The sequence below is a fragment of the Lagenorhynchus albirostris genome, chromosome 5, assembly GCF_949774975.1.
Source record: "Lagenorhynchus albirostris chromosome 5, mLagAlb1.1, whole genome shotgun sequence".
Classification (NCBI taxonomy): Eukaryota; Metazoa; Chordata; class Mammalia; order Artiodactyla; family Delphinidae; genus Lagenorhynchus; species Lagenorhynchus albirostris.
The window spans coordinates 141,446,315-141,456,411 of NC_083099.1; positions in this window are offsets into that span (position 1 = coordinate 141,446,315).

The following is a 10,097-nucleotide window of genomic DNA, read 5'->3' on the forward strand; positions in this document are numbered from 1 at the left end:
GTGGTCATCTCTAGATTGGAGGATTATGGTTAATTTTATTTTCTTCTTTGAACTAAGCTAATGACCTCACAGGAATTTTAGGAAGGTTAAGTGAAACCATTTCTACAAACTATGTGTCCCAAAGCAGGTGTTCAAAAATGCCAGCAATTTTTCCCTCCAACAAAGACCCCTTTTTTTCTTTACCTCTAGGTCTGTCAAGAAGCCCTCAATTCTAAAGCTCTTCCAGCCAGTTCTTATGTTTAGTTCTTTGATACTTTTTGACAATTTTTGTATATGGTGTTAGGTAAGAGTCCTTTGGCGTATGCATATCCAGTTTTCCCAGCACCATTTTTTGAAACGACTGCTCTTTCCCTATTGATCTTGGCACTCTTGTCAAAATCATTTGAGCATATATGCAAGGACTTGTTTCTGGGCTCTGTTCTATTGCATTGGTCTATATGACTGTCTTTATGACATTACCACACTGTTTTGATAATTGTAGATTTGTCGTAAGTTTTGAAATCAGGAACTGTGAGTCCTCCAGCTTTGTTCTTTTTTTCTTTCTTTTTTTTTTTTGGCTATTCAGGGTCTCTTGAAATTCCATATGAATTTTAGGATGAGTTTTTCTATCTTTGCAAAAAAATGTCATTGGAATTTTGATAGAAATTGCACTGAATCCATAGATAGCTTTGGGTAGTATTTGCATCTTACAGTATTGTCTTTCAATCCATGAACATAGGATGTCTTTCCATTTATTTGTGTCTACTGTAATTTCTTTAAGCAATATTTTGTAGTTTTCAGTGTACAAGTCTTTCAATTCCTTAGTTAGTTACCAAGTATTTTGTTCTTTTTGATGCTATTGTAAATGAAATTGCTTTCTTAATTTCCTTTTCAGATTGTTTATCATTAATTTACATAAATGCAACTCATTTTTATGTGTTGATTTTATATCTTGCTACTTTGTTGAATTCATTACTAGTTATAACAGTTTTGTGGACTATTTATGGTTTTCTACATATAAGGTCATATCATCTGTGAACAGAGATTATTTCACTCCTTCATTTTTGACTTGGATGCCTTTTATTTCTGTATCTTGCCTAACTGCTCTGGCTAGAACTTCCAATACTATGTTGAATAAAAGTGGCAAAAGTGGGAATCCTTGTCTCACAAAGTTACTCTGATTTTAAAGAACTTTCGTAATATTGAACCTAAAGATTATGAGAAGAAAATTTAAAAGACAAAACACTGGTTTCACTTTAGGTATCATACTTTTTTTCTTTTTGGCTTTTCCCCCTCATTTTATGAATTGGGTCACATGTACAAAAAGTAGCAGAGCTGAAGAAAAGAATCAAATCCCTTCATATAATAAATGCTGTTGTGAACAAGCAATTCTGAGAAAAATAAAATCTGATGTTTATTATTTGTTTCATAAATTGTATAGTCAAAGCTTCCCCTAAATGTTTAATACATTTCACTCATGTGTACACGTACACAGCCTCAACCAAAGCTTCTCATTTACCACCTCAGGACTGACCCCAAAACCCAGGTGCGAGGCATCCAGGGAAGATGCTTGGAGCCAGGTGTATGAGTTTCCTGGGGCTCCGATTAAAGCAACTTTCCTTTCTGCCAATATTTGCCTCTTGAATACTGACTTCTGAGCAGTGAGCAGTCAAATCTGAGTTCGGTAACAAACCCACTACACCTGGCTTTCCAACAGGTCAAAGCATGGAGCTAACTTCTCGACAAACACCTTAAGATCTGCACAGCTTAACACAATCCAAGGGTGCTTCCTGCTCACATCACAGTGATCCAAGGTGGCTTGGCAGGGTTCAGAGCCACACTGTCCCTTAGGGCACCAGCCTCCTCCCACCTAGTGACCCCACCATCTCAGTGGCCTTTGATCCTCCACCACACCCTCTACAACTGGCCAGCAGGTGAGGCAAGAGAGATTGGTGAGGATTGCAAGGAAGGTTTCCAGGAGCTAGGCTTGGGAGTAGTGTACATCACTACTCCTACGCTCCGTGGGCAGACGTCAGGCCTGTGGCCACACCTAACTGCAAGGCAGGCTGGGAAATGTGGTCCAGCTCAGCAGGAGGCGGAGCAAACAGGATTTGGACATTGCCACACCCACCCCTACATCCATGGAGAATATTCCTTGAACAAAACACAGGAGTAAAGAAACAGACATGTTCCCTGCTCTTCCTTCTTATCCCAGGCTCACTCACACACACACGCATACACACACACACACGTTTCCTCCTCCAATGCTACTGTGGATCTGGGGTTTGTTCATAACAAATGTGGAAATAAAGGAAGACTACCCAAATGAGAATGTAGATGGAAAAAAAAAAAAAAAGAAGCTCAACCTAAAAGTTGAGAGTTATGGTTTATTTGGTGGACATTCTTAGGACTTCAACCCTGGAGAGACAGCATCTCAGACAAAAGCTGAGAAAACTGTTCGGGGGAAACCAGGATATACAGGACTTTTTGCAACAAAGGGCAGGTAGTTGGAATGTCAAAAGATTGTTAATTCAAGAAAACCAGATATCTCAAGTTAAGGAATTTAGCTCTTTTCTATGTATGGGAAGAGGCAAGGGGCTAGGCTCACTGGAATCATTCCCTTGATGTGCACCTCAGCTACCTGGGGCCAGCATCCTGTGCTTTCTCATCCTGCGTTTCCACAAGCTGCACTGTTAGTGCAGTGCGCTGTCACAAGCTGCACTGTCGGATGGCTGCAGTCTGATGACTGCTAGATGGTGGGTATTTCTCGTTTCCATCCTGAGTTCCTTCGGGGCTCACTGTTGGGGCGGCTGCAATCGCTGATGACTGTGACATCCTTTGTTTACTGATGGCAGGCAGCATTCTTAGTCCACAAGAACTAGCAAAGTTACTTATCCACAGCTGGCTATAGCAAGAGGGCTCACCACCAGGACTCACATTTTGTCAGAGACTCAACGGCAGGCAGAGGAGTGGGAAAGTTTTACAGTGGAAAAAAAGGCTCAGACTGCTCTGAGAGATTGCTCCAAAGAGGTAAAGGAGGACCCAGGATATTTGTGAACTTTTTTTGCTGGGAAAAACATGTCATCAAGCATAAAAAGATTACTGCTAATCACAAAGGACAGATATCTTAAGTTAATGATCTCAGTGCTGTTCTATGTATGGGAAGATGCAAGAATCTGCGGTCCTTGAAATTTTTCCTTAGGTAGGTATCTTAACTCTCTAAGAGCTGGTATATCCAAAGCACAGTATGCCTCCCGTTTTTCTCCATCCTGAATTCCCCTCAGGTGCACTGTGGGTGGGCAACCACGGGGACCAACGGCTTGATCCTTGTAGAACTGGAATGGCAGGCAACATTTTTTTCTTTAGAGTCCTAAATTAAAAGTAGGGACAAAAAAGTAGGGACTCTATTTGATAGGGACAGAGTAAAAGGACAAAGTAGGCGCTTAAATAGCTAATCCTACTAGGGGATTATAAGTAAAGAAAAAAGTATGGGAGACCCCTGTAAATGATCAATCAAGAATGTAGGTTTTCTTTTTTTGTTTTTAATTTTATTTATTTATTTTAAAATTTATTTATTTTTGACTGTGTTGGGTCTTTGTTGCTGCAAGCGGGCTTTCTCTAGTTGCGGCGAGCGGGGGCTACTCTTCATTGCGGTGCGTGGACTTCTCATTACAGTGGCTTCTCTTGTTGTGGAGCACGGGCTCTAGGCGCTCGGGCTTCAGTAGTTGTGGCATGCAGGCTCAGTAGTTGTGGCTCGCGGGCTCTAGAGTGCAGGCTCAGTAATTGTGGCATATGGGCTTAGTTGCTCCACTGCATGTGGGATCTTCCCAGACCAGGGTTCAAACCCGTGTCCCCTGCATTGGCAGGTGGATTCTTAACCACTGCACCACCAGGGAAGCCCAAGAAAGCAGGTTTTCTTAACCACAAAATCAAGTATGCTTGTTTAGCAACAAAACCATACAACAGAAGCATGAGACGTGCCCCCAAATGATAAAACAATGGTGGCGTGAGACCCACATCCTGCACAGTAAGCTCAGTAAGTCAACGATTCCTAGGACTTGCTCCTCTGCACACACTAAAAACAAATATATAGGGAAAAGTGACATTATACTAAAACCTGAGATGATTTACCATTTTTAGCATATGTTACCACCTTTTTGCTCATTTCCCTTGTGCCATGGCAGTCCTGGCTTGACCAGGTAGGGACAAGAAAACTCCCCCACCTGATATGGAGGCGGAGCTGATGATGGAAGCGTGACGTCTACTCAGGAATGAGGAAGAAGGTGCCCTTTTCCCCCCTCCCCACTTTCCCTATGATTATAATACTGTAGCCCACTAACTTCTTGGGGAGCAGAAAGCTCTCATCCACCTGCTTGTAAGCCTCACAAGTGTCCTATTCTAAGACATCACTTCTTACCTATCACTCTGCCTCTGGCTGAGTTATTTCTGTGCTGAGACATAAAGAACCAGAGCTCCTCAGAGCCCCCCAAACACCACCTAGAAGTTTCATAGTAACCAAATTGAAACCATGCCCCCCTAGATTTGACAGAAACTGATAGCTAACAGGAATTCTCGAGCCTGCCTTGCAGAACAACAGATAGGGGGTAGCTTGTCAAAACCCCTCAGCTTGTAAACTGCCTTCGCCAATTAAGCAGCCTTTAGTTTCCTTCCTTCCTTCCTTCCTTCCTTCCTTCCTTCCTTCCTTCCTCCCTCCCTCCCTCCCTCCCTTTCTTTTTCTCTTTGATTTCACACCTTCCCAGCTACACATAGCCCAGTTGTTCTACCGGAACTTGGCTCAGGTCCCGTACAGTGTGAGCCAGCTAAGGCTGGTTGGGACCACTGACCCTAAACCTGGGCTTGTGCAGGTGTCCAACATATGGCCTTTTGAGGCCAGAGGGCTGGAAAACTCCACCCTCCCATCATGTTATGCGCCTCCATTGTGAATATGCAGAAACCAGTGATAAATGGAATATTTGCTGCCGTGTCAGTAAACAAAGGGTGTCACAGTCGTCAGCAATGGCAGCCACAGCCTGTGATGAGCTGGTGAGCCCTGAGGGAACTGAGGATATAAAACACAGGATACTGGCCCCAAATAGCTGAGGTGCAAATCAAAGGAATGATTTCAGTGAGTCCAGACTCTTGCATCTTCCCATACATAGAAAAGCACTAAATTCCTTAACTTGAGGTATCTAGTTTCCTTTTATTAACAGTAATCATTTGTTCCTACTACCTGTCCTTTGTTGCAAAAATCCTCTATATCCTAGCTCCCCCCTCACCTCCTTGGAGCAGTTCTCTCAGGGTTACTTGAAATGCTGCCTCCCAGGCGTGAAGTTCTAAAACTTCCCGCCGAATAAAACATAACGCTCAACTTATAGGTTCTGAATAATTTCATAGCCGACCCATGTAACCCAGATGCGCCTGTGCAAGACACTGAGTACCTCACCTTTTTCCCTACTTCCAGTCACCTTTCCCCAACTCTAAATATCTAAACCTCCACGCCTTCCGGGAGGCAGGTCTGAGACTTGTTCTCCCTTCCCCACGCTTGACCGTCTTGTGAATAAACTCTTTCTCTGCTGCAAACAGACCTGGTTTGGTAAAAAAAAAAAAAAAAAAAGGTCATTTGGGGCTAATTGTTACAAGAGTTATTGTCTGGCTTCCTGGATTGTTGGTAGGTAGCTTTCTGACTTCCTACACATTGGCCTAAGGCAGGCTGTCTTCCTTGGTTGGCTGCTGTTAACAGTGGACTGGTTTCCTGGGCGGGTTGCTTCAGCCTGTTCTGTTTTCAGACTTCTGTTTTCATAGATGGTCTGACCATTGACTGTGTGTATATTAAGTCTCTCACAGCATACCTTACCTGTGGGACCTTCCTTTCTCCTCTGCCTCTGGGCACTGCAGACCTGCTCCTACAGGTGAAATCTGCTTTGATCAAAGTCTGGGGATCTGCCTGTGCTTGAACACGATCCCTCCTGAAGTCAAATCCAGCTTCTCTACCCCAACACTGAATTAATTTTTGAAGACAGAGTTTTGGGTGAAGTAGAAAAGAACAGGTGTATTGCTTTGCCAGGCAAAAGGGGCCACAGCGGGCTAATGCCCTCAAAACTGTGTATCCCAACCTGGAGGGGGTAGTGAGAAGTTTTATAGTAATGGTTCAAAGTGGGCGTGATCAGCTGGTGGACTTTCTTCTGATTGGTTGGTGGTAAGTGGGAGTCAGCATCACCAACCTTCTGGTTCCAACAGGTCTGGGGGCTACATGCTTATGGGCAGCACACAGTTAACTTCTTCCCACCTGGTGGGGGTCTCAGTACCTGCAAAACAGCTCGAAGATATTGTTGTGTGCATCCCTTGGTGGGAACCAGGACCCTGCCCCAAGGCTGCACTGTTGTTTCTCTTGACTGTTCCTTCCTTGTCTCACATCCCCTCCCTTCCCTGATTAGCATCAGTTTGAAGCTGCCCAGTTGGAACTCAGGGAAGGTCATGGAGGCTGAATGAAACCTATTTTCTGTAATCAAGAGATGGGGGACACAGAAAGGCTTTTGTGCCCAGGAGCCCCACAGCGACCTGCTCCATTATCACTCCCTCCCCTCCCTTCCCCTGAGATTCCACACTGGGGTGGAGGTGGGCTGGGGGAGGGATATTCTCTCCAATCAATGGTGCAGTGATAATGCAACAGAGAAGAACAAAATCTGACTCCAGGTTGGATCTGTTTCTTTCACTTTGCCCTTTGCTTTCCACTGCTTTTGTTCTGTCGAAAGCTATAGGCATACATAAGGGCCTGCCTCGGGGAACCCTGCCCCTCTGCCGGAATGTTAAACCAAAGTGCCTTTGTTCAGCTCACAGGGAGACGCCCTGACCTGTCCACCTGTGGATGGCTGCAGAAAAGAAGAAATGAACACATCCCCTCCCCGAGGCTGCCCAAACCAGGAGATGTTTTGCAAGACTTATGGCCTTTTTACTTTATTTCCTCACCTCCTCCCCCTCTCTGTTCTATAAAAGAAACTGGCATCCAGACTCTGGGAAGATGGTTTTCTGGGGACCCTAATCCACCGTCTTCTGGGTCTGACGTCTTTCCGAATAAAGTTCCTGTTCCTTGCCTCAGCATCTTGTCTCCCAATTTATTGGCCTGTCGTGCGCAGCGAGCAGAGCGAGCTTGGACTCGGTAACACTTCCTGACTACACACGCACAGAAAGGCTCCTCGGGGGTCAAAAAGGGAGGGAGATGGCATCCCAAAGCTGTGATGTCACCCTAGCCATAGGCCTCTTTGCTAGAATCCATCTTGGCTAAGAGATGCACGCGCACACAGGGAGGACGCTGAGATACACCAAATACGGTCTCAGAGCCAGGCAAAGCAAGATGATTGGCCAGAGGAAACCCGGAAGAAATGCCCCATGTAAGGGATTCAAACCGGCACTAGGGCACAACTCTCTCTCTGAGCCTGCAAGTGTGTGCCCATTCACACGTACCCTTTTTCCTCCTAATAAACACTTTTCTTGTTTCACTACTTTCCACCTCTTTGTGGAAATTTATTTCTACAAAGCCAACGGTCCAGGGGCCTTATCACTGGCCACTGGCCCTTGTGGTGGTCTAGTGGCTAGGATTCAGGGGCCTCACTCTCACGGCCTGACTTCAGTCTCTGGCCAGGGAACCAAAATCCTGCTTCAAGCCGTGGCAGGCTGAGGCCACCTGAGATCAAGTCCATCTCTCTGAGCTCCATTTACTATTTGATGTATTTTTGCAATATTAGAGATCATATGTGTAGAGAAATTAGCCCAGTACCTGACATGGTCACTCCAGATGCCCCATAAGCAAGAGATGACAGTTTTGACACAGAGACACTGTGTTGGGCTCCCTCCACTTTCTATTCCATGAAACACGGAGCTTAGCTGCACGCAGAGGAGGAATGAGCAGCCTGGGTTGGAATTTGAAGAACTGGTGGAAAGAACGGCCTGGGCTTCTTCCTGTTACCCCCTGGGAGAGGTCCTGGGAAGGCAGGGAACACGTGCTGTTGCCTCCTTCATCGTTAAAGCAAACTTTCACCAAGTGTTGATCACCAGACGAATGCCAGACAGACAGCTGACCCTTATCCAGGAAAAAATGATTTTGGAATGGCCCCATGTACACTAAGCCTGGTCCCAGGGCCACCAGTGGCCCTGGTCCCGGGGCCACTCAGCTCCAGCAGAGTGACGGACCCTGTGTTCCTAACAAGCTCCAAGGTGAAGCCAACACTGCTCGTCCTGGAACCAGCCTTTGAGAAGCCAGGTCTATGTCACCAGCACAGAAGAGAAAACAAAACGTGGCAGTGACGCCAGACGCTGGCGCTTCTGGCGGGACTGATGGGGCGCTCGGCCGCGGAGCGCTGCTCTGCGCTTCGGCCTGGTAGCATCAGACACGGGAGCATTACCGCGGTGGTTCCGGGTTACCCCGCAGCCCCGCGTGCCGCCGGGCTCCGGAAGACCTGCGTCCGGACCTGATGCAACGTCCAGGCAGCAGCGCAGCGCACCCTACCGCGTGCGGCCGCGACAACTTGGCCGGCCTGGGGGCGGAGCCCTCACACCGCCCCTCCCCCTAGGCACCACCCCTTGCTCCGGACTCCGCCCCCTCCTCTTCACGCGGCGTCCTCCACTCCAACGCGCTCCACCCCCACCCGGTACCGCCCCCTCCTCCTCCGAGCTCCGCCCCCGCCTCTCCTGCCCCTGGATTCTTGGGGGCGGCAGCTGGACTTCACTTTATCTGAGCAAAGAAACCGAAACCGAGCTTGAATTGACTGGGAAACGCCAGATCAGAAAGAAACTGAGCGGCTTAGGGTAACTCTCCGAGGTCACGTGAGGACCACGTCTGCAAGACCAGAGCCAGTCCTCCGACTCATCATTCATTCATTCATTCTAGAAACATTTATTGAAATACTATGTACCAGGAACTGTGCTGGACCCCCTGTACAACAGCAAACATCACGAACTTGTCCACGCCCTTGACGGCCTGGTGGCAGACAGGGCGTTCAAAATGGCCAAGACAGCGTGACAAGGCCATGGTCCTGGGGAAGAGGGGAGTTGGGGCGTGGGGCTCCCAGAAAGCAAGTCCACTAGGCCTGGAGAAGGACGGAGGCAGGCTGCTTTCTGGGAAGAAGCCCAGCGCGCAGGCGGAGGACAAGCGCCCTGAAATGGAAGCTCTTGCATACTGAGGCGGCGCTACATTCAGGCAATGGGGCACGCCAAGCTGAGCTCGCTGGAATACCTCCACCCCTCCCATCCCTGCACAGGGTGCCGCTCGCTTCCCACAGGTGTCTGAGTAAATGCACCGGTTTGCAGGTGGGGAGCGATGCCTGGAAGCTTGTCGGGCCTGGTTTCCCATAAGCACCAGCTCACCTGTCTTCTGCAAGGCCAGGCCATGCAGGTGATGAGAGGGCAGGACCAGGACCAGAGAGACCTGCAGAGCTCTGGGCACCCGTGACTGCACAGGCAGCAGGAGTTCTGGGATCAGTGATTGTTTGGCCCCTGATATGCTCTCCTGTGGATGCTGTGTTTTTGCCAGACACGTTTTAATGGAGTTAAGAAACGTTAGTAAGAGGGTAGGGCCAGGCGCATGCTGTGGTGTGATCCCCAGGGGCTGAGATGGCTGTGCTCAGTCCAATGAAACTCAGCCTATGATTACTAAACACCTACTGTTGCTGGGTGGTAGGCACTGGAGGGATTGAAGCTTGATGAGAACTTTGTCGAGGTGACAGCCCCATTGAGGAGGTGGCTACATGCTCCACTATTTAGAACATCCACCTGGGATGCGAAGCATCTCTGCCTGAGCTAAGCCAGGGGAAGCGGAGGCTGGAAGAGGTGTGACCCAGGCTTAGAAGGAGCTCCCTAGGGCAGCTGCAGAGACAGGGAGCATGCCGCTGGGACTTAGCAAGGGAGGAGAATGTCTCCAGGAGCCCAGGGGGACAGATAGTCCAGCAGAAGTGGGGTGCTGAGCCTGGAGGACAATTCTCAAGGGCTAAGAGTTTGACACTCATCTGTTAGAATATAGAGTCATCAATGTCTCTTTAGAAGGGAAAGAATCATCAGCAATTCAGGTGAAAGGCTGTGAGCTTCCTGAGAACAGGAGCTGCATCGTGTCGATTTTAGCATGGAGA